Source organism: Schistocerca cancellata, chromosome 4 (assembly GCF_023864275.1).
Source record: "Schistocerca cancellata isolate TAMUIC-IGC-003103 chromosome 4, iqSchCanc2.1, whole genome shotgun sequence".
In the NCBI taxonomy this organism is placed as follows: Eukaryota; Metazoa; Arthropoda; class Insecta; order Orthoptera; family Acrididae; genus Schistocerca; species Schistocerca cancellata.
This window is the reverse complement of record NC_064629.1, coordinates 552,572,990-552,598,526: the sequence shown is the minus strand read 5'-3', so window position 1 is coordinate 552,598,526 and position 25,537 is coordinate 552,572,990. Positions and strand designations below refer to the sequence as shown.

At 43.3% G+C, this 25,537-nt stretch overlaps 1 long non-coding RNA gene across 1 annotated transcript in view; it reads left to right on the top strand.

Annotated features, from left to right (window-relative positions):
- Positions 1–25,537, top strand: part of LOC126184562 (uncharacterized) — an 83,904-nt gene that overhangs the window by 47,207 nt on the left and 11,160 nt on the right. The window contains exon 3 of the long non-coding RNA XR_007536839.1: positions 15,557–15,607. This is a non-coding gene — a long non-coding RNA (uncharacterized LOC126184562). The remainder of the gene's footprint in view (positions 1–15,556; positions 15,608–25,537) is intronic.

Below are 25,537 nucleotides of genomic sequence, written 5' to 3'. Positions count from 1 at the left end.
CTGCAGGCACACTGCAGGCATCGCTGACAGCAGGATGGCAATCGATACACTTAGCGACCAACAGAAGCCTTTGTGCCGTGAGTCAATGCCATCGACGGACACGGAAGGCCACACACGAAAACAGCATTCTCCGAGACGCCGAAAGCATCGCCGTAAGAACGTGTCGGAACACGGCAGTTCCCATTCGCAGGAGGATCCTGCAGGACGCCGACCATGACACTGACACCCCTGACACTGACGGTGGGGCGGGCCGAGCCCGTCTGTCAGTCCTTTGCGGCGAATAGAACATACTTCCGCACCCACATCGCAGGACGAGGACGTCTAGGCCGGGCAGGACCCCGGTCCGGTGCACGCTGAGGTCCGAACAACACCCGGAGGGCCGCGGTCAGGGGGATTTGACGTCACTCGCGACGTCCGCTTCTCACCACCATCACCGTGGATAACCCTGCCCAACCACCGCACCGACAGGCATACTGCCTGGCCAGGACGAATATCAACATGGTTAGCTCTCCTGCCAAGATCCATCTCCTGAGAGAAATAATACGAGCCACAAGAGACGACTTTGCATTCCTGCAAGAAGTACGAACGAGTACATCCCAAACTACCCAACAGATGTGACGCCTGGTGGTACCACAGACACCAGCATGGCCATACTAGCGTGTGACGGTATCAAGGTTACCGACTTCACTTGTGTCCCATCACCACGAGGATTAGCGATCATGGCAAGCGCCATCCGGTTCACTAATGTTTGTGCACCGTCAGGTACCACCAAACGTCGTGACCGGGCCAGATTCTACTTCGGCCCCCTTTTCCTAGGACGGTACGAACACAGCGTCTACGCTGGCGATTTTAACTGCGTCCTTCATCCCAAGGACATAATCCCGCATTACATGCGTTGCCCGGAATGGGTATGGTGATTCACGATCTTCACTTGTGCGACACGTGGAAGAAGATACACGAAGACAGCGCTGGACACACACCTCTTACCAGTCATTCGACAAGCCGGTTGGATCGCCTATATGTGTCACAAAGTCTTACACAGGGAGTGATGGCCGCCGAACGATGGCCGCTGACCTTCTCTCATCACAGTGGCTATGAAATTTCCTGGCAGATTAAAACTGTGTGCCCGACCGAGACTCGAACTCGGGACCTTTGCCTTTCGCGGGCAAGTGCTCCACCATCTGAGCTACCGAAGCACGACTCACGCCCGGTCCTCACAGCTTTACTTCAGCCAGTATCTCGTCTCCTACCTTCCAAACTTTACAGAAGCTCTCCTGCGAACCTAGCAGAACTAGCACTCCTGAAAGAAAGGATACTGTGGAGACATGGCGTAGCCACAGCCTGGGGGATGTTTCCAGAATGAGATTTTCACTCTGCAGCGAAGTGTGCGCTGATATGAAACTTCCTGGCAGATTAAAACTGTGTGCCCGACCGAGACTCGAACTCGGGATCTTTGCCTTTCGCGGGCAAGTGCTCTATCATCTGAGCTACCGAAGCACGACTCACGCCCGGTCCTCACAGTTTAACTTCTGCCAGTATCTCGTCTCCTACCTTCCTATATTTGCACGATGCATCTCCACCCTCTACAATTCTGGCAAAGTAACGGCCTCTGGAAGACGAACATAACACACCTCCAGGATCCAGATTGCAATCGGAAAGTCGCCGCAACGTGGGTCAACTGTGAACGACTTTGACGTCGTGGCTCCTCTGCGCCAAACAGACAATCCGCAAGACGCTTATGAAGTTTTGCTAGGATACGGGTGTGTGGCGCTGGCAGATCCTGAACTTTTACTATGTGGCGCTCAGGGACATCGATGCTCCAGTCTCATCGCCAGACAGACAACGCGAACAACACCAAATGAAGGCCCACATATTATGGTTGACGAAGTGCCATTTAGAAGGCGCTGTGGTCCGCTCACGACGACACGACCGAACGGCCGCAGAAGTCCCTACCTTGCGTCACTTTGTGGCATACATGCCCGACATATAGGGACCGATGACCTCAACAGTTTGGTCCCTTAGAAATTCACACACATTTGAACATTTACTCGACACTGCCAACACACAATTTACGACACAAGTAAGATAGCTCCTGTACGACCCAAGCAATCACAGTGAAAGCCATGAAGTATCATTTTCGTCATTTTTACCATGAAAGAGCAGTAGACGACGTGGCCACTGCAGAAGCGTTGCAACAGATGACACGTACTATCGACACGGCAACAGCGACGGCTTAATGGAGGTAGTCTCGTCTGAGGAGGTGGGGAATGTCTTGGACGAAGGTGCGGTGAGTAAGTCTCCAGGGACTGATAGATTACCATTCGAATTTTACCGGACATTCCGTGGCATCATGATGACCCGATAGTCTAGAATGGTCGGAGAACTCATGCCCGTGGAGTGCTCAATACCGCCTACCTTAGTCAAAGGACTTCTCATACCAGTACAGAAGCCAGGGGCGGGCAATTGGTCAGTGACTATAGGCCATTTACAATGATGAACGCCGACCACAAGATTTTCGCCAGGCTTTTGGCAGGCTACTTTAAGAGGACTTTGCCAATTATTTATCAGTAAACTCTTCCGGGCTAAGTTGCCGTGGTCGATCTGTAGAACTTCTTCTCCCTGACGTTTCGTTCTCAACTACGGAGAACATCTTCCGAGGTGAGTCGACGACTGGCTGCTAGGAGCTGGGGCCGCCGCTTATATAGAGATCGGAGGGGGCGCCACCATACGTCACGTGGCGCCCCCTAGGATTCGAACCTGCGACCGTAGCGGTCGCGTGGTTCCAGACTGAAGCGCCTAGAACCACTAGGCCACACCGGCCGGCCGCCTTGGAAGAATTTTTGGGAATAGTCAGGAGCAACGCCTGAAGAGAGTAGTTCATTTTCTTATATGGTAGGGTAAAATTGTTGTAGCTACGTATGTTTAAGGTATGGGTTCGATTCACATATCAGGAGCCATTTTTAACAAGCACAAACAGACCATCTTCACGTCTGGTAACGCAAGTTCCACAATGTATGGTTGCACCTTGGTTACAAATCCACATTAAACATGATGTCCTTTGCTACCTACTTTAAAACAGTCAGTGTAGGTTGGGCGCGACAGAGGCGGATATCACATCACGTAGAAACTCTGTCACCAGTTTGTTTTCTTACACCAATGTTTTTTCAAAATTAATGAGCCAGTCATCATGTAAGGCCAGAGGGCACTTATTACTTATTGTGTTTAAACTTAAGATGGAAATATTAGTGGTCGCCTGAGATTCTAACTCAGATGTTCCTATCGCCAGGGTTGACGCCTTTGAGATGAAACAGCTCCACCGCTTCATTGTTTCCCCGAGATACTGAAGTCCACAAGGAATGCGAGAAAGGTCCATGTTTGGGTTCTAAAACTGGACTGACAAAAGTTTCCATCATGGCATTTCAATCTGTAGCACCCACATTTCAAACTGCAGATGACAAATGGTTATGATTTTTAACATCTCTCCGTGCTTTTTAGCAGCAACAATTGATGCCGGTTTCGACTCTGAGTCAGACACTGAACTTTTCGTCATACCATTACATGTTCAAACGTGCCACTCTTAACTACTGGTGAAAAAGAATTCTAGTCAACTACAGTGATATGTAGGGTTCGACTGCCAGACAGCATGGAACTTTACGTTGTGTTATTTCCGTGTCAGACGTGCACATCTCGCTACTGGTGAGATAAAACGGTTTTTATCGTCTATCTGTGATTAGAACTCAACGACGATAGTGGCTGGGTTCGAATACCTGTAATAGAAAACTTCTTCGTCTCGTCATTTCAGTTTCAGACATCTCACTAATGGCGAGAAATTACGATTTATAACATATGAGGAAACATAGTTAACAATTTGAAGAAGCGCCGGGTTCAAATCCCCGTCCAACGCAATACTTTATGCCACGCCATTTCAAGTTTAGACACTCACACACTTTATAACTTGTGACTGAAACCATATTAAATGTCTTGGTGGTTAGCTGACAGGAACAATAGTTGCTGGATTGGAGTCTCAGGTCCTAGTCCGGTATAAAAATGTTCATAATGTGATTTCAAGTTCAAATTTGCTTTTTAAAATCTCAGTTACAGTAATAAATTTCACTATACAGGCGAAATGGGAGTGTCATCTCTAATAATGTGTTTTCTGACATTTGCATTATCGTGATATTAATTTGCACCTGGATTGGTAGCAATGCAGACCAGTCATCTCTTGTGGTTCTTTGTAGTAATCTTTTTGTATAGTCAAATGACTGCACTGGAAAGATAGCAGAGGACCTGCAAGACAGTTGTGTTATGTGGGTTGTATAACAATCAGGCGAAATGCAGTTCAGAGTGCCTGGCGGAGGATTTATTGAATCATTTCTACACTATTTCTCTACCTTTCCGTTCTCTAACAGTGCACGGGAAAAACGAAGAATTAAATATTCCCGTGTGAACTCTGATATCTCCTATTTCGATGTCCTCTGTCAGTCCTGTTTGGTAAGGATCCTATACCGCACAGTAATACTCCTACAAAAAGAGGAGAAGCGTAGTGTAGTTAGACACACTTTAGTAGATTTGTTGCATCTCCTAGGTGATCTGCCAACTAAACACAGTCTTAGTTTGCCTTCCCTACATCATTATCTATATGAGCGTTTCAATTTAAGTTTTTCGTAATTGTAATTCCCAGGTATTTAGATGAATTGACAGCCTTTAGATTTGTGTGCTTTATCGTGTACCCGAAATGTAAAGTATTCGTACTCCTGTGGATGACCTTACACTTTTCATTATTTATGGTCAATTGCCACTCTTCGCACCAATACAGATGTCTTGTCTAGTTGATTTCGCAATTTATTTTGACCTTTACTGCATTATAAATGGCAGTATCATCTCCAAACAATCTAAGAGGTCTCCTACGATTTTGTGTTAAATCATTTATACAAGGTGTAACGGGTGTAAGTATAGATGTTTTTATATGTGGTATAAAATATACAGGGCGTTCGTTTTAACAGAAGACATTTAAATATTTCGGAAACTACATAACGGATAAAAAAAAGTTAAAATCTCAATTTGTTTGTCTCGAAGGAAGACATCCAATGATGCCACACTCGACCTCGGTGGTGGTGGTGGTGGGCAACTTTGAATAATGCAATGGAACTCCCCATTTTTATTGCAGATTACGATTCTACGGTAAAATCTACATACGTCTTGTCTATAGCATTTTCTTCTTTTCGTTACAGACGGCGCTGTAATCGGGGTAATGGAAATAGGTACACAATCGTAATTTACGATATGCTTCTCAATTACCCTTGAATATCTAGTGACACGTGGGACCCGACATCCATGTAGTGAGAGTAGAACAGGCCGGAATTTGATAGCTTCTAAATGGAAACGTTGTGTTCCTCCGACATATCGAACAGAGAACTACTCGAAGCACCACTGTGGCCGTGAGTCAAGACGAACGCTGCCCTGCTTTTCCAAATAGAGTAAGTGTTCAAACGAAGTACCACCCACTTCAATGCACTTAGTGATCCACTTTTCAAATGAGAGTACACAGGATAGAAGCATATCTGCGGGAATGCCAGCACAGGCGTTTCTGATCCGGTCGACCATATCTTTACCGCCTGTTGGCACTTGCTGGTACCCCTTATCTTTTAATATCCCCACACAGAGAAAACCGGCGACCTTGCGGGCCAATTAATAGGGCCACCTCTGCCGATCCACCGGCCAATGTAAACACGGTCTAATACCTCCTGTGCTACAATTGCGTAGTGCGCTGGGCAACAGTCATGCTGAAACCACGTACGTTGTCGAGCGTCCAGGGCAACGTCTTGCAGTAGTACCGGTAGTTCCTGTTCCAAAAACATTCGATATTTGCGTCCATTCAACATGCCGTCGATGAAATACGAACCAATTAGATTGTTCCCCATGATGCCGCACCATACGTTAACCTATGAAGGACGCTGATGGCCAACTTGCAGTAATCTGTGGGGATTGTCCACACTCCAGTAATGCATGTTATCCCGGGTAATGCTACCATGGTTTGCGAATGCAGACTCATCGGAAAATCGTACGTTGACAGAGAACGTAGGGGCCGTTTGTATTTGTTGATGTGCCCATTCGCAAAACACTACCCGGTTATGGAAATCGGTGCCATGAAGCTCTTGGTACAATGACACGCGGTATGGATGATACCTATGACGGTGCAGTATTGTGACAGTACTACCTATAGACATACCAGAGTCGCGGTGTAACGGCCGGGGGCTTATCTGTGGGTTGTAGTGCACTACCGCTAGTACAACTATTTCATTACCTTCCCCTGCAAAAGGTTGGCTTCGTTTCCTTTTGCCGCTGAATGCTGCCTTCAACAGAAAGGCGTTGACACCCTTGTAAAAGAACGAACGAGAACGAGCTTTCTCTGGAAAACGCTAGGCACACAAGACAACAGAAGCCTCAACATTTCTTCTACATTCTTCGTAAATCAAGATCGTTTCAATTTTTACTTCTGTGGTTACAATATTCGTCGACCACTTGCACGTCTGTTCTCCAAATGCTAGGTAGTGGTGCAGGCAATAAACACTGCGCAAGTATTGTAACGTTTGGTACCGCTATCCGTTCTACGTCTGCACGATATGTGAGCTCTGGTTGCAGTTTACTGCCTGTTATGATACGTCGAAGTTCGCTACACAGTCAGGGTGGCACACCTAGTAGCCGCTACAACGTTGCGAATGGGGTATCCAGTTTAAGTTACAATTGTGTACCCATTTCTATTACTCCGATTCCAGCACCATCTGTGGCGAAACGAAGAAAATACTTCAGACAAAACGGATGTAGATTTTACCGTAGAATCGTAACCTACAATAAAAAACGGGGTTCCAATCGCAGATTTCAAAGTTTCCCACCAACACCCTGCGCATGGGGAGGGTCGAGGGGGTCGAGTGTGGTATCACTGGATGTTCTCCCCAGAGACAAACAAATTGGAATTTTAACTTCTTTGATCCGTTACGTAGTTTTCGAGATATTTAAATGTCTTCAGTTAAAATGAACACCTTTGTATATTTTATACAACATATAAAAGCATTTGCGCTTGCACTCGTTATACCCGGTATAAACGATTTAAGACAAATTCTTAGCAGCCCTCTTAGATTGTTTGCAGATGATGCTGCCATTTATCGTGCAGTAAAGATCAAAATCAATTGCAAAATCAATTAGACAAGATATCTGTATTGGTGCGAAGAGTGGTAATTGACCATAAATAATGACAAGTGTGAGGTCATCCACAGGAGTACATTTTGGGTACACGATAAATCACACAAATCTAAAGGCTGTCAGTTCATCTAAATACCTGGGAAATATAAGTACGAACAAATTAAATTGAAATGACCATATAAATAATGATGTGGGGAAGGCAACCCAAGACTGTGTTTTGTTGGCAGAACACCTAGAAGATGCAAAAATCTACTAAGTGTCTGCCTGCGCTACACTTCTACGTTTACTGCAAGAGTATAGCTGTGAAGAGTGTTGTTATTACCAAATAGGATTGACGGAGGACATCGAAATAGGAGATAACAGAGTTCGCACGGAAATATTTAAGTCTTCGTTCTTCCCGCGTGCTGTTAGAGAGCGGAAAGGTAGATTGTAAGTAGGCTGTTTATGTTTTCTTTATGTAAGTAGGCTGTTTAGATTTTTATATTGGTAATGCCATGTAGCGCTCTCTGTATGAAAATCACTGGCTGTGCTGTGTGCAGTCTGTGGCTAGTTTGCATTGTTGTCTGCCATTGTAGAGGGGCAGCTGGGTGTTAACAGCGCGTAGCGTTGCGCAGTTAGAGGTGAGCCGCCAGCAGTGGTGGATGTGTGGAAGGAAATGGCGGAGTTTTGAAATTACATATATTATGACTTTTGATGATATTAAGGTAAATACAGTGTTTGTTCTCTATTAAAATCTTTCATTTGATAACTATCCCTATCAGTAGTTAGTGCCTTCAGTAGTTTGAATCTTCTATTTAGCTGGCAGTAGTGGCGCTCGCTGCATTGCAGTAGTTCCAGTAACGAAGACTTTTGTGAGGTAAGTGATTTGTGAAAGGTATAGGTTAAAGTTAGTCAGGGCCATTGTTTTGTAGGGATTATTGAAAGTCAGATTGCGTTGCGCTAAAAACATTGTGTGTCAGGTTAAGCACAGTCTTGTATAAGTTGTTCTAAGGGGACGTTTCAAGATAAATAGTGTGAAAGTGATTCGGTAGTCCTCCGCCAGGCACTCTGAACTGCGTTTCGCCTGAGCTGTACACAACCCTCATAACACAACTGTCTTGTAGGTCCTCTGCTTTGTTTCCACTACAGTCATTTGACTACACAAAAAGGTTACTACAAAAAACCTCAAGCGATTACTGTTCTATATTGCTATCAATCGAGATGCAAATTGTTGTTGTTGTTATGGTCTTCAGTCCTGAGACTGGTTTGATGCAGCTTTCCATACTTCTCTATCCTGTGCAAGCTTCTTCATCTCCCAGTACTTACTGCAACCTACATCCTTCTGAATCTGCTTAGTGTATTCACCTCTTGGTCTCCCTCTACGATTGTTACCCTCCACGCTGCCCTCCAATGCTAAATTTGTGATCCCTTGATTCCTCAGAACATGCAAATTAATATCACGATAATGCAGATATCATAAAACACATTATTAAAGATGTCATAATTATTACGCTTGTATAGTGACATTTATTACAGTAACTGAGATTTCAAAAAGCATATTTGAGCCTGAAATCTCATTACGAACATTTTTGTAGGGGAGTGGGACCTGAGACTTCAATCCAGCAACTATTGTTCGTCTTAGATTACCATAAAAGTAATCTGCAATAAAAAACGGGGTTTCCCATTGATGATTTTAAAGCTGCTCACCACCAGCCAAGCACAGGATGGGTCGAGTGTGGTATCGTTGGATGTTTCCATCCGAGACATGCAAATTGGAATTATAACTTGTTTCCATCCGATGTGTAGTTTTCCAGATGTTTCAATGTCTTCAGTTAAAATTAACACCCTGTATATTTTGCGTCCATGGATCCACATATCAACACTAGACCTGCTTCCCAGCGGAAAATGAGCATTAATGGCTTTCTCTTGCCACATATATTTGGAGGCACTAAGCAACCTTAAAACATACTACTCCTAATAGTTATAATTATTAGTCTGCAAATGAAACAAATGCTGACGTGATGTTGATCAGTACACTTTTCTCAGTCACCGATAAAAATATCTGTACTTACACTCGTTACACCTTGCATAGATTAGAAACAGCAGAGTGCCTATAACACTTTCTTGGGAAACTCCAGATATCGCTTCTATTTTACTCGATTAGTTTCTGTCAGGCCTTTCCGACAAGAAAGAGTACAGTCGCGTAATCGAAACGATACACCGTACACACACAATCAGATTAAAACCCGCTTGTGAAGAACAGTATCAAAAGCCTTTTAGAAATCTAGAAATATGGAATCAATGTCGATAGCACCCATTACTTCGTGAGAATGAAGAGCTAGCTGTGTTTCGCAAGACCAATACCTACTGACTCCATTCTGACTGTCTGTCAACAGATCGTTTTTCTCGCGGTAAATCATGTTCGAACACAGTACATGTTCCAAAATCCTACTGCAGATCGACGTCAGTAAAATGGATCTGTAATTTTTCAGATTACTCCTACTTCCTTTTTGAGTATTGCTGTTACCTGTGCAACTTTCCAGTCGTTAGGTACGGATGTTTCATCGAACGAGCGGTGGATATGATTGTTAAGCACGGAGCTATTGTATCAGCATAGTCTGAAAGGAACGTAACTGATATAGAATATTGAACGGGAGACTTGCCTTTATTAAGTGATATAAGCTGGTTTGCTGCACGGAGGATATATACATCCGAGTTACTCGCGTTGGCATCAGTTCTTGATTCGAAGCCTGGAATATTTACGTCATCTTCTTTGGAGAAGGAATTTCGGCAAACCTTATTTAGTAACTCTGATTTAGTGGCACTGTCGTCGGTAACATTAGCATCACTCTCACACAATAGATGTTTTGATTATTTATGTCTCATTACTGGTGTAATTCATAAACAACCAGAATCTCTTTGGATTTCCTGCCAGATTTCAAGGCAGGATTGCGAAATTTTATTAAAAGCATCTCGAAAGAGGTTTGCTCTAAATTTCGAGCTTCTGTCAAATTTCGCCAATCTTGTGGATTTTGCTTTCTTTTAAATATGACATGCATTTTCGTTGCTTCCGCAACAATGTTCTATACTGGTTTTTTTTTTCTTTTTGTTTTTTTACCATGGGAGTTCGTTCAGTCTCTTTTTTTATTGGATATAAGTATCTCCATCGCTGTCGACGCTATTTCTTTAAATTTAATCCTTATCTGGTCTACACTTTCATAGTTACTTCGGAACGAATGGAGGGTGTCTCTTGGGAAGGCTTCAAGTAAATTTTTATCTGCTTTTTTAAATAGATATATTGTGCGTTTATTTTGAGTGAGTTTGTATATTTTGTTGTTCAGTCTCGCTACAACGATCTTCTGGTCGCTAATACCTGTATCCTTCATAATGTTCCATATTTGCTCCGGATTATTCGTTGCTAAGAGGTCGAGTATGTTTCCGCAGACATTTACTCTTCGAGTGGGCTCTTGAACTAATTGTTCCAAATAATTTTCGGCGAAAGCATTTAGTACAGTTTCAGACAATATTTTTGCCTACCTCCGACTTTAAATATTTATTTTCGCCAACATGTGGGGGGTAGACTGAAGTCACCATCAAATATGAGTGGGGTATCTATTTGAAATTGGACTCAAGTTTTCTTGGAAGGTATAAAATGTAGACTGGCACTAGCAAGAAAAGTAGTTTTGAAAATGGAAATTTTTTGTCATTGAACGCGAATGTAACTGTTAGGAAGTCTTTACTGAAGGTATTCGTATGGAGTATAGTCTTGTACCGAAGTTAACCGTGGACGATAAGCAGTTAGGACAAGAAGAGAATAGAAGCTTATGAAACGTGGTGCCACAGAATAACGCTGAAAATTAGATGGGTAGATCGAATAACTAATGAGGAAGTACTGAGTCAAACTCGGAAACAGACAAATTCCTGGGATAACTTGACTGAAACAGGTGATCCGATGATAGCACTCATCTTGAGACATCTAGGAATCGTCAGTTTTACAAATGTTGACCCAAATCTCCAAATCTGCGGAAAAAAATTAATATTTGGGCCAACATTTGTAAAACTCTAATTCCCCTCTCTCAAACCCCACCCTATGAGGAGAGAGGGAGAGTTTTAATTTTAGCGAATCAAAATTTACGAAGTAAATAAGTATTTTTTATTTATCCGTAACCATTTTCCACGCAAAAATGAGATCATGGCTTTTCCTGAATTACTGCGCCAACTACAGAAAATCGAAACAAATGTTTAAGACAAAATGTACATAGATTTTTATGCAGAATCTGATTCTGCAATAAAAATTGGGTGTTCCCATTTGAAATTTTAAAGTTGCCTCCCGTCCCACCCCCAGGGGGCTGGGGTGGCGGGCTAATTTTAGCACCAGCAGATGTCCCCCTCGAAAATAGTCAACTTTGGATCCTACACATTTTTTCGTGCGAAGCTTATTTATAGAGTTATTCTGGTTTGTCAACTTAAAATTTACACCCTGTATTTACCCAATTCCTATACATATTTAGCAATTGCGAATATTGCCGGGTTCTCTAGTTTACAATATTTACACGTAGCCAATCTGGCAAAAGCCAATACCTGATGTGCTTACAGTGACTTCCTTTGTTGCATTTACAATTGCTCGTCTAACTGAAAACTGGTATCGGTTCACTGACTGCTCGCTTCTAGTAACTGATGGTTGTAAAGCACGAGACGATGGCAATCTTCTAAAGTTCGTCATGGCTTCTGCCCAGGATGTCTGCGTGAATCAACTTATTAATTAAACTGACGGTGCTACGAGTGCTACAGTGTAGGCTGTATGCATTGCTGGAAGTTGAAACATCGTAAGTAAGTTCACTAATCGGTGCGCTCGTGGAGTATGCTAAAAAAATAATAGTTCCAGTTTCTAACACAAGGTGAAAATATGGCGTTGTAAGAAATGAGAATGTGAAATGTTTCCTGTTTTGACGTCAGTATACTGTTTGTTCCTTGGTAACGTGTGGTGATTTCTTTTGTGAAGTGGCTTTTGGCGCAAAGGGTTAATACTGTTGAAGTTTTCCGTACGAAACGCAGTGGCTATTGTGAAGAAAGACCGTGCACTGTTGATAAAGTTGTTTTATGAGATCGGCAACATTCACTGCATTGCGAAAATACCGCCGACAGAATGCGGCTGAGTAGGAAATGCAAACCCGTAACGTTCGGATTAGGGATGGGCTAAATTGCGATATCAGTGATTTCTGTGAATGGTACTTTCAGTTAACGAATTCACAACTTGTATCCCTCCGCTATTTCTGCGACTTTTGCTACTCCTGCGATTTACACGATTTTTGCGACTTATGTGATTTCTGTGACTTCTACGATTTCATTTCTTTACGCGATTTCTGCGATTTAACACCGTAGATGTTAGACCATCATTAATTGCAAGTAAGAAGTGAGCTGTGTCAATACAACCGAGAAATATGTTCTCGCCTGTATAGGCTATTATTTGTCAGGGCCTAATGTAGCGTTTCAGTAACTCAACTGACAAAAAGTTAAGTGAATTGGTATTATTCACATTTCCAAAGATTCTTCCTCGTTTGTTACATGATATACGAAATTTAAGGTTGCCCACAGCCAAAGTTTCATCACAACGAAACAGTCAGTATTAAGTATGTTTTGCCTATATTATTCCTTTGGCTTTAGTTTTATATTGACGGAACAAGTGTGAAAATATTGATAGTGTGACGTTGAGAATCATAACACAAATTGCCACACAATACCATAAGAGTTGATGTTTAGAATAAGGATTCTAACCACGATGTTACGTTCACAAGTATCTGAACCAGATTGTCAGTCACTCGATACAGTGACAATTCAAAATATGTGACAGCAAACTGGAAAAAATGCCACAACGTCTTTATACCGTCTTCGTCAGAAGTAAGGTCAGTTCCTAAGTTTGTGAATGAACGTAGGGACATCATTTAGTGCAAATCGTGAAACCTCCCCCCCCCCCCCCCTCGCTCAACTGCTTTCATTACCATAATTCCATTGCTAGTAATTAGTAGCGGAATAAAAGTTTAATAATCCTCTTGATTTTCCATACGCATGGTACTCCTAAAATTACCTTTGCATCTCACAATTTTGTCCCACCAAGAACGACGTGCGAAGTTCTCTCTGCAGGAATGTTGTGGATACAAATATGGTCCGTAATCGGTAAGCTCTTATTTTCATCTACACCTACACCTACATGAATTACACTGCAATGCACAATTAAGTTCGGGGCACAAGGTTGATCGAACCGCCTTTAAGGCACTTCTCTATCGTTCCATTCTTGAACAGCGCCCGGAAAAAACGCACATTCAGATCTTTTGCGTGCGAGCTCTGATTTCTCTAATTTCATTACCATGATCATTTCTCCCTGTGTATGTGGGCGTCGACAAAATATTTTCACACTCTGAGGAGAAAGTAGGTGACTGAATTTTCATGAGGTCCTACTGCAGCGAGAAACGCCTTTGCCTTAATGACTGCCACACTAATTTGTGGATCATATCCGTGGCACTCTCTCCAGTGTTCCCCAATAATACAAAACCAGGTGCCCTTCTTTGAACTTCTTCGATGTCCTCCGTTAGTCCTAACTCATGCGGATCCCACATCGCACAGCAATACTCCAGAGGTGGTCGGACAAGAGTAGTGTAAGCAGTCTCTTTAGGAGACCTGTTACATTTTCTATGTGTTCTGCAAATAAATCACAGTCTTTTGTTTGCTTGCTAATTGTAATCTCTACGTATTTAGTTGAGTTTACAGCCTTTAGATTTGTGCAGTGTACCATGCAACTGAAATTTAGCGGATTCTTTTTAGTACTCGTGTGGATGACTTCACATTTTTCTTGATTTAGAGCCAAGTGCCACTTTTTGCACCAGACAGATATCTTGTCTAAATCATTTTGCAATTCATTTTGATCATCTGATGACTTTACATGTCGGTGAATGATAGAATAGTCTGCAAAAAACCTAAGAGGGCTGCCCAGATTGTCTCATAAATCGTTTATGTAGATTAGGAACAACACAGAGCCTATAACACCTCCTTAGGGAACGCCAAATATTACTTCTGAGTCGGCCGGAGTGGCCGAGCGGTTCTAGGCGCTTCAGTCTGGAACCGCGCGACCGCTACGGTCGCAGGTTTGAATCCTGCCTCGGGCATGGATGTGCGTGATGTCCTTAGGTTAGTTAGGTTTAAGTAGTTCTAAGTTCTAGGAGACTGATGACCTCAGCTGTTAAGTCCCATAGTGCTCAGAGCCATTTGAACCATTACTTCTGATTTACTCGATGACTCCCCATTAATTATTACGAACTGTGACCTTTCTGATAGGAAATCACGAATCCAGTTATCGCTTGTGAGGAACGGTATCAAAAGCCTTCCGTAATCTAAAAATATGAAACCAATTTGACGTCCCCAGTCGGTAGCACTCATTACTTCTTGAGAATAAAGAGCTACTTGTGTTTCACATGAACAATGTTTTCTCAATCCGTGTTGGCTATTTTTCAATAAATCGTTTTCTTCCATGTGATTCATAAAGTTCGAGCACAGTATATGTCCCAAAATGCTACTGCAAATCGAAGTTATTGGCGTGGCTCTGTAATTCTGCGGATTACTCCCATTTCCTTTCTTGGGTACTGGTGTGACATGTGCAACTTCCCAGTCTTTGGGTACGGAGCGGTTGTACATGATTCACTAAACTGTGGAACTGTGTCGGACTTATTCCTGAAGTCAAGAAACGCAGCATCAACGGTGGCGGTGCGCTTACATCCCGTCATCACGATCACAACCGTTCGTATTCGGCGGGCGCCACCGCCACTGCCGTACGAGCGTTCCCGCAGGCACGCTGACAGCGCGGTCTCGCCCTTCTGCGTCAGTCGCGGTGGGTGAAGGTTCAGGTCACAGATTTGGACAGTTACGTGTTATTGCTGGTCGAATATTGCATGTGCTCGGACTCGGCGTGGGCTTATGAAGAACTGTAGATACTGCATCAACGTTTCCACAGTTGTCTACGGCGCTCTGGATCTCACGGACGAATAGTGCGCGCTTAGTTTTTCAAGATCACTGTCTGCAGAATCCACGTTGATATTTAGAGAGAATATTTTCGTTTTCTAAAAGCATCATAATGAGTGAGCATAGAACATATCTCAGAATTCATTGCAGTCACTCTTTCCAAATGTTGCAGTTTTCATAAAACACGCTTTAACGAAGGGAATGAGGGGTAATTAAATGTGGACGTAGATAAAAGGAAATTTTCATACTTCATTACTGTTATTATTTGCGTGCCTGCTGCCAAGTATAGATGCTGTAGTATATGAGTGTATTAACTTATTGTCTTTTTAGATGTGTGATCAAACCCATTTCTCTTTCTCTTCCACAGAAGCTGAGGTTCCATTGGACTCCAACTCTCAACACAATTTACGAGTCTGTGGTAAGTTACTCAATAGTACCTCTAGAAAGACACCTTTGTAAGAAATCACAAACGCTCTTCATCTAACGATATTTTTCCTTAAATTTTCACCTAGTTTGCCTATAGACACAGACAGCTTTGTAAATGCAACGTTAAGAAATACTTATTTCCTGATTAAATGTTCTACTCCGCAGCTTAGTGGCTTGAAACTTATTTACATATTAAAACTATGAACCAGGGTTCTAATTCTTACGAAGTGAGCTATCTAGATACAACAGATACAGTTACTTCCTCCTACAGTAAACTCCCTTATTTACGAGTGACATTCCGAAAGTAAGTTTCGTCAATGCTTTCCACACGGAAGCCTTATTGTCAAAAACAAATACGCTATGGCCTCTTGAACTGTACGCCTTGCACTATTTTTCGTCATAGCCCCCACCGACCAGGCAACATGTTTCCTGTCATGAACAGTCCAATGTCGGTGTCGACGGGCCCAGGCGAGGCGTAAAGCTTTGTGTCATGCAAGCGGATTGAAGAAAGCACTATGGTAAGCTCGGTGTCCTGCGATGCAAGAAATCGTCGCACAGCCTGGTCCATCTCAGCATTGGTTTTGAGGTGACTTCCCGAGAGTGAGACTTTCAGTGCAAGGAACACGTAAAAGTCCTTCTCTGAACGTGCAACACCAGCAACAAACCATTTGACGAGTCATGACCTCCTCACCATACACGGTCTGTACGCGTTCACCGATGACGGACACACTAGTCCCACGGGCCCATTCATACTGGATAACAGCACACACTTACACTGGTAACTGTGTTGTCAGTACATTTTTGTCTGCTATCGTGATGCGTACACTCTTGATGACTGCACAGCACGAAGCTTTACGTCTCGCCTGGGCCCGTCAACACCGACGTTGGACTGTTGATGATTAGAAACATATTGCCTGGTCGGACGAGTCTCGTTTAAAACTGTATCGAGCGGATGGACGTGTAAGGGTATGGGGACAACCCCGCGAATCCATGGACCCTGCATGTGGAGGGTCTGTAATGGTGGAGGCTCTGTAATGGTGTGTGGCGTGTGCAGTTGGAGTGATATGGGACTCCTGATGTGTCTAGATACGACTGTGCCAGACGACATGTACGTAAGCATACTGTCTGATCACCTGCATCCATTCATGGTTCAAATGGCTCTGAGCACTATGGGACTTAACAGCTGTGGTCATCAGTCCCCTAGAACTTAGAACTACTTAAACCTAACTAACATAAGGACATCACACACATCCATGCCCGAGGCAGGATTCGAACCCGCGACCGTAGCAGTCGCGCGGTTCCGGACTGCGCGCCTAGAACCGCGAGACCATCCATTCACGTCCATTGCGCATTCCGATAGGCTTGGGCAATTCCATCAGGACAACGCGACATTCCACACGTCCAGAATTGCTACATAGTGGCTCCAGCAACACTCTTCTGAGTTTAAACACTTCCTCTAGCCACCAAACTACCCAGACATGAATATTATTAAGCATATCTGGGATGCCTTGGAAGTGCTGTTCAGAAGAGATCTCCACGCCTTCGTACTCTTACGGATTTATGGACGGCCCTGCAGGATTCATGGTGTCAATTCCCTCCAGAACTGCTTCAGACATTAGTCAAGTTCATGTTATGTCGTGTTGTGGCACTTCTGTGTGTTCACAGGGACACTACACAATATAAGGCAGATGTACCAATTTCTTTGGCTCTTCAGTGTATTAGTACGGGAGACTATATTAATTATTGTTCTGAAATTACAAACACAGTTTATTTCTCAGCTTGTAGCTGACACCAGTTTGATCCTTCAAGTACTACGAATCAAGACCCAAGCAAATTAAAGACATTAGCTGCCAGTGGGCATTGATTTATATCAATGGGGAAAGTTGAAAATTTGTGCCAGACTGTGTATCGAACCTGGGTATCCTGCTTACTAGGCAGATGTGCTGACTACTATGGCATCCGGACACAATGGTCACCATAACCTCACGGACTACCATAGCATGCCTCCTGTCAGACCCAAATTCTCAACTTATACCACACATTACTCATGTAGTGAGCCTGCTCATTAGCCTCATTACTCATGGCATCTCGCCGGTTTCCGTAAGAGTTCGAGCTTACTGTGGATCTGTACTGAAGGGATCATTGGTCATCATCGCCATAATTATATACGGGCTGTCTGTTCTTTCAGACATGTTGGGGAGGGGTAATATGTTTGCCCACAACACTTGAAATTGCAACAGTGGTCATCTCTCAACTCCCTTTATGTCAATGTATTGCTTACCCCCATATTCTCATCAGTCACGAATCTTCCAGTCTTTGATACATGGGTTTTCCATCTACAAAATTTTGAAGAGTGAGGCTGCCTCTAGATATCCCCAGCCAAGTCACACACTGCTGCTAATTCTCTCGAAATACCGTCACATTGCAACAGTACTGGCTAGTTAGTAGTCTGTCTCTCAATCTACCCATCATTCACTATGTACAGAGCTATCACAATGAGAAAAAATAGCGCACTAACGGACAGGAAGAAATTCACCACCATTGGGATGCTTATGTCTGGATATTTTACGATTGGTACTGGTTCCCGTGATTTGTAGTAAATGGCGTAATAGAACACTAGCAGAACTCTTTGACTATTTTAGGTCCAATAGTTGCATTTATTTATTCTTAGCTCCAGCTCTCACCAATCGTCAGTCCTCTGTAAATCTATACAGCCTACTGGTGACGTACCCCAGCCATAGACACGAGCCTACATCTGCATACATATTTTGCAAACAGCTGAAAAGTGCACAGTGTGGACTATGTCGTAGCGGTATTATGGATTTTTTCATTCTTATTCCACGCATATGCGTAATTATCGAGTAAAAGTGAAGGCCTGTATGCCTCTGTACATACCATAATCTCACCTATGACCGCTACCCCATATATAGGTTTTCTATTGGGAAGAAAAAACCTTGCTGCTACACCTTTAGTATACGAGGACTGCACCAAGAAAGTCTGATACATATCACCTGCAATTCATCGATACCGATTGAGTGTCTATAAGTATGTCCCCGTATGTGCCGTAATCTCCTTTATCGCATTCCTATTATCCCTACGCTAGATATACGAATGGGACTTAACATCTGAGGTCATCAGTCCCCTAGACTGAGAACTACTTCAACCTAACTAACCTAAGGACAGCACACACATCCATGCCCTAGGCAGGATTCGAACCTGCGACCGTAGCAGCAGCGCGGTTCCGGACTGAAGCGCCTAGAACCGCTCGGCTACAACGGCCTGCCTAGATATACGATTTCATGATAGAGTCAGAATCTTCGTTGAAAGCACAGCGTTTTGCGAGGAATACATAGTCTTTTTTTCATATGAGATATAGCAACAGATTGTTAATCAAAGAGTGTCACAGAGTTTCCAACACGTACACTATCCATTGAATTATTTACATTGGTGCAACTGCTTCTCACAACCATACATGATTCAGAGTACTGTGAGAGTGGGGAGAGATTTAGGATTTGATCACAGCCTTGTTCATTTTTGCTTCCCCTCTTCCAAACGTGTGATTCGAGAGTGGGCTGATCCTAATATCGTATTCCGGTTAGAGCAGTGGGCAGTGCGTATACGTGTAGGTGGAGTGGTACTTGTTTGATTTTAAATTTCTTATAAACACACCCACCAGTGCTTTATGTTGGTCCGAATTGTAACGTTAGTTACGAGAGATGCGGACGGAGTTGGCGGCTGCTCACTTGCCTGACTAGTGACTTCTTAGTGTTTGGGTTACTTCCCCTAAGATTCTGAGCCTGACAGATGCACTTTTCTTCAGTTCTCGCCAGATGGTTACTGCTAGGCATTTTACTGCAGTTAATGCTTCCGATGACACTGTACGGGATTTTTAGTCCTTTTAATTTCCAACAGATTTAGCTGCGTTCAGGTCAACTACAAGACTCATCACAGGTCATCTCGTCCCCTCGTAGACAAATCCATCAACTGTGAACACCCTACATCTAAAACAAATACGCCGCAAGCTGCTGTACAGTGCATGGAAGAGGGTACATCTCACACAAGTATTATCGGTTATCCTTCCATCCCAATCTCATGCACTGATTGAGTAAAAACTAATGGTCTATATACCTCCATTTATACCCTAATTCACACTTAGCTTTCTGGCAGATATACGACATCTTTCCCAGACCTTTTTTTCGTAACATATTCAGCTGGACTGTGCCAACACAACAATCGTAGCAGCATCCACACGATGCTATTGCTTTGCAGATCAGCTACGTAACCCAGACAGATGTGGTCTCACATGGTTGATAGACAGTGACTTTGTAGTAGTGAGCTGTCGAGTTGACAACGACTTAAACGTTATAGTATAAATTGAGACTGTATGGTGAAATTTGAAGGTAGGACTAGTTCAAATTCAGTGGGAGAAGTTGTGCGGCAAACTGGCATGTTTCGAGGGGTAGTTGATGGCTAAGTACGGCACACTCTGTCTTGACATTCCTGTCTTCACAACAGCAGTCTTAGTGCACCATTACTCGTTGTGTTCGGTGTTGCTACGTTAAAATTAACAGATTAACAGTCGTCATAGACGTATTTCTAACGCATAAAAGTGTCGTGAACACACGTGGTCTGCAGGAAGAGGTATGTACTGCAGTGGATCGAGAGTAGATCTGTGGTATTGTCTTACTTAAGATTGTCGGAGCATTAAGATGGACATATGATGTTCGTGATTTCGGTTACTCACTCATTCTAAGATCAACGAAACTTCAGTGCAAGATGGTATTCTACTCCAAAAGGTATTCAGAGCACACAAAAAAATTATTTGCAAAATACTATCGCATAGTTTCAAAAATCTATCTGTCCTATTTAAGCGTGTGGCACTGCCAGGCATCATTAATCAATGTTACATTAAAACTACAATCTTCCGCACCATGTACATGCATATACAACTCCGTAGTCAGTTATCCATTCACTCCCACAGTCTTCTATGGCGTATAGACTCCCTTCTGAATTCGAAATGTAATTTACTTAGGAAGACAACACCCATTTTTCCAGCGGAGGAATGGAAACAGATATAATATTTTTTCCGGACGTCTATCAGGGTTATTTATGTACAGTGTTGCTGCATAAGGCACTCCATGTCATTATTAACAAATGTTCTGTTAAAACAGTCCATTTCCATAGTTATAAGACTGATCTTAAAACCCAGGTTCCTTCTGGCGGAGGAATATGTGGGCGTTTCTTCGCGACATTATGTAGTAGCACATTTGAATTCTGTTAAAAAAGATCTGACGTTTTACCCGAAACCATAAGCTAGTAGTCACCTATGGGGGGCATAGCAGTAGCACAGGGTGAATGCCCATTTCAGCGTCAGGCAGTTCTGCTCTGTACGGATTTGTTATATTCCTGCAACATTCATACCAGCTTATCTTAATATGCCTCCTGCTTCTGGCTGTGGAAAACAGTACAATATCCCTTAGAGTGCATAGATTTCAACCCTATAAAATTATTGAAATGTAACATCATCCTTCCGTCCAACATATAGCGCATACCTTAAGAAATCAAGCACGTTCCACCACCAGTTACGATTTTATCTGCTGTGTAATTCTTTTTACTAAAGTACTAAGACACATGGCCGTAGGCAGCACTCAGAGTTCCTTTTTTCTCTTGCAATACATGCCAATATGAAATCTAGTCGCCATTTGTACATGTTGCAAACCAGTTGTTAGCGGATGATATGGAACTGTGTAGCACAGTTCTTAACAAAATCTCTCTGCTGGGGGACGAAATGATGCATTTTAACCTAACGGAACACTGCATTCGTTGACGGAACCGCGGTATCCTCTGTCAGTTTCATGTTCCGACACTCAAAAATCACGATTCTTCAACGCGGGTCAGGAGCAGTAAAGATCATAGAGTAACCATAGTTCTCATATTAAGGACAGACCTAAGAGTGATCGATGTAGGATAAAACAAGAAATGAATGCATTTTAATGATAATGTTTCTTCTTCACAATGTGTTTTAACAATATAGAAAAATAGACAATAAATTCACACTGAACATGAGGAAAGGGAAGCCCGACATTCAACGCAAGCAGCAATATGTCTGCAGGGAAAGAATAGTAGTCCCATTTCTTCCTGGAAGCAGATTTTACTCAGGTGAGAATTGTCACAAGCTCTCACAGTCACACGGTGTTGGGATGCAGTTTTCAGAAGATTTGATGGAGGTTTAATATTAGCTATCGCTTCAGGCAAGTACCGGGATGGTTTTTTTGAAAAGGCACGGCCGACTTCCTTCCCCATCCTTCCCTAATTCGATGGGACCGGTGACCTCGCTGTTTGGTCATCTCCCCCAATCCAACCAACCAACACAACCAATATTAACTGCATCCTTTGCAGTGATTCTTGCATCTATATTCTGACAAATATTATCCACAAAATCCTTAGCCTTCTCAAGAAGCACAAATAAGTACCTGGAAATCCACACGGCATCTACAGCCCATGGACTGTAAGTTTCATCCCAATATTTCAACCTTCCTCCACAATGGAAACACCCGGTTTCATCTCCGTCGCCGGTACGAAACAACCCAGTTTCACTTAGTTTGTCAGGATGGTGCTTAACAGACAAAGCACAACCTTTGAAAGATGACAGCCACACATCGTATGTTCTATATTTAGGGTGAGCTAACCTAATCTTCCACGTACCACATTTTGAACTGCATAGTGATGATGATTCAGGAGGTGAATGTGGGAATATCTCCATTCTGCATAGGTTACAAGTATCATACAAAAGAAGCAGTTAGACATACCACAAACACAGACTTTCACAGATATACCTCCCCAACATCCTCAGACATCCACTACGTTACAGAGCGAACTGCTTTCATAGCTCAATGGCAATTCGGTGTAGATCCTTCAGAGCGTTGATGGGTTACGTCGTTCATAAACAGCCCTTTCCAATCTATCCCAGGCACCACCAGCGGCGTACGTCGGTCCCACATAATGCCACCTCAAAACAGCAGGGAACCTCCACCATGCTGCACTCGCTGAACAGTGTGTCCAAGGCGTTCAGCCGGTCGTTGTGACCGAGCGGTTCTAGGCGCTTCAGTCCGGAACAGCGCTGCTGCTACGGTAGCAGATTCGAATCCTGCCTTCGGTTAGTTAGGTTTAAGTAGTTCTAAGTCTAGGGGACAGATGACTTCAGATGTTAAGTCCCATAGCGCTTAGAGCCATTTGAACCATTTAAGGCGTTCAGCCTGACCGGGTTGCCTCCAGGCACGTCTCCGACGATTGTCTGGTTGAAGGCATATGCGACACTCATCGGTGAACAGAACGTGATGCCAATCCTGAGAGGTCCATTCGGCATGTTGTTGTACCCATCTGCACTGCGCTGCATGGTGTCGTGGTTGCAAAGATGGACCTCGCTATGGACGTCGGGAGTGAAGTTGCACATCATGCAGCCTATTGCGCACAGTTTGTGTCGTAACACGACGTCCTGTGGCTGCACGAAAAGCATTATTCAACATGGTGGCGTTGCTGTCAGGGTTCCTCCGAGCCATAATCCCTAGGTAGTGGTCATGCACTGAAGTAGTAGTCCTTGGGCGGCCTGAGCGAGGCATGTCATCGACAGTTCTTGTCTCTCTGTAACTCCTCCATGTCCGAACAACATCGTTTTGGTTCACTCCGAGACGCCTGAACAATTCCCTTGACGCGATCGAACCGTGGTATTGACTGTCTAGACATGGTTGAACTACAAACAACACGAGCCTTGTGCCTCCTTCCTGGTGGAATGACTGGAACTGATCGGCTGTCGGACCCCCTCCGTCTAATAGGGGCTGCTCATGCATGGTTGTTTACATTTTTGGGCAGGTTTAGTGACATCTCTGAACAGTCAGAGGGACTGTGTCTGTGATACAATATCCACAGTCAAAGTCTATCTTCAGTTCTGGGAACCGGGGTGATGCAAAACATTTTCTGATGTGTGTATATAACCTACTCTAAACATGTAATATGCCGACACTTCTGCTCACGTGGTTATGACATCACTTCTCGCCCTGCGTTCTAGATTTCCTTGTAAATGGAGTACAACTGTAAACACCTAGCGCAATTGCGCTATTTTTCTGTATGTGTGTCTATCGATTTCTCAAGCCCCCACTCCCCCACCCGACACTACCACGGACCTAACGCTGGTGAATCGTCCTCCAGACACCGCCCCTTGTTCCAGAAAGAAATGGGAGAACTCTTCTTTCCCTGCAGACATACTGTTGCTTGCGTTATATGTGGACCTACCCTTTCCTTGTGTGCTGTGTGCCACAGACCTCTTTTAGCTACAATGAGAGCAGTTTTGACGAGAGCAACGGTGTTGTACGAAGTACTATCACTTTACAATACATTTTTATACATTGTTAATATATATTTTGAAGAAAACAACATTACCAGTAAAATGCATTCATTTCTTGATTTTTCCTATTTCAGTCACTCTTAGGTCTGCTCTTAATATGACAACTATGATTACACAGAGATATTAACGCCTCCTGACCTGCGTTGAAGAATTGTGATTTTTTAGAGTCGAAACATAGAACTGACAGAGAATACCACAAATCCGTCAACGTATGCTGTCATCCATGAAGTTAAAAAGCACCATTTAGTCCTCCAAAAGAGTGCTTTTGGTAGATCTGTGCTAAAGAGTTCTTTCAGTTCCTTCCTAACATGAGCTTTGCTACATGTACACCCCACTAAGCTAGTAGCGACTACATTCTGTACTGAGGTGTACTGCAGGGAGAAAAAATAAAATCTGTGTGCTGCCTACTGCCATATGTCTTATTACTTTAGTAAAAACAATTATACAGCGGATGTACTGTAATCGGAATTGGCGGTAGAAGGTGCTTGGTTTCATAATGCACGCACTATATGTTGGACGGAAGAATGATGTAATGTATCATTACTATAATAGGGGGAATTCTATGCACTCTAGAGACAGTGCACCAGCAGAGACAGTCAGAATCAGGAGGCATATTAAGAGAAATTTGTGTGCATACTGCAGGAATGTAATAAATACATCTAGAGCAGAACTGGTTGACTTTGAAATGGACCATCGGCCTGTACTATTGTAATGACATCCAATACTTGACGACCAGTTTATGGATTCGGATAAAATGCGAAGTTTTTTCTTTCTGGCAGAAACGTTTACATCTTCCTCCAGTAAAATGAAACTGGTTTTTAAGTTCTGATTTATAACTAGGGAAATGGAGTGTTTGAGTTCGAATCTGTCTAAATGCTAACAATACCGAACTAAATTTCAAAAATCAGTATGGGATGTATATGGTGCGGAAGACTGTAGTTTTAATGGGACATTTCTTAATGATGGCAGGAAGTACCTTACACAGAACCACTGTACATAAATAGCCCTGACCGACATTCAGAAATTATGTTACAATCATCTGATTCCATTGCTCTACTGGAAGAATGAATATTGTGTACATGAACAAATTATATTTCGAAATCAGGAGGGAGAACATAGGTCCTAGAAGACTGTGGGAGAGAGTGGATAACTGACTATTCCATAATTAGCAGCCGGCCAGGGTGGCCGAGCGGTTCTAGGCGCTACAATCTGGAACCGCGCGACCGCTACGGTTGCAGGTTCGAATCCTGCCTCGGGCATGGATGTGTGTGATGTCCTTAGGTTAGTTAGGTTTAAGTAGTTTTAAGTTCTAGGGGACTGATGACCTTAGAAGTTAAGTCCCATAGTGCTCAGAGCCATTTGAACCATTTGAACCATAATTAGCAAATAAAATTTCAGAAATCAGTATGGGGTGTATATTACGCATGAACATGGTGTAGAAGACTGTAATTTTAATGGAACATTGGTTAATGGTGAGAGGTAGTCACAAACACTCTCTCTCTCTCTCTCTCTCTCTCACAC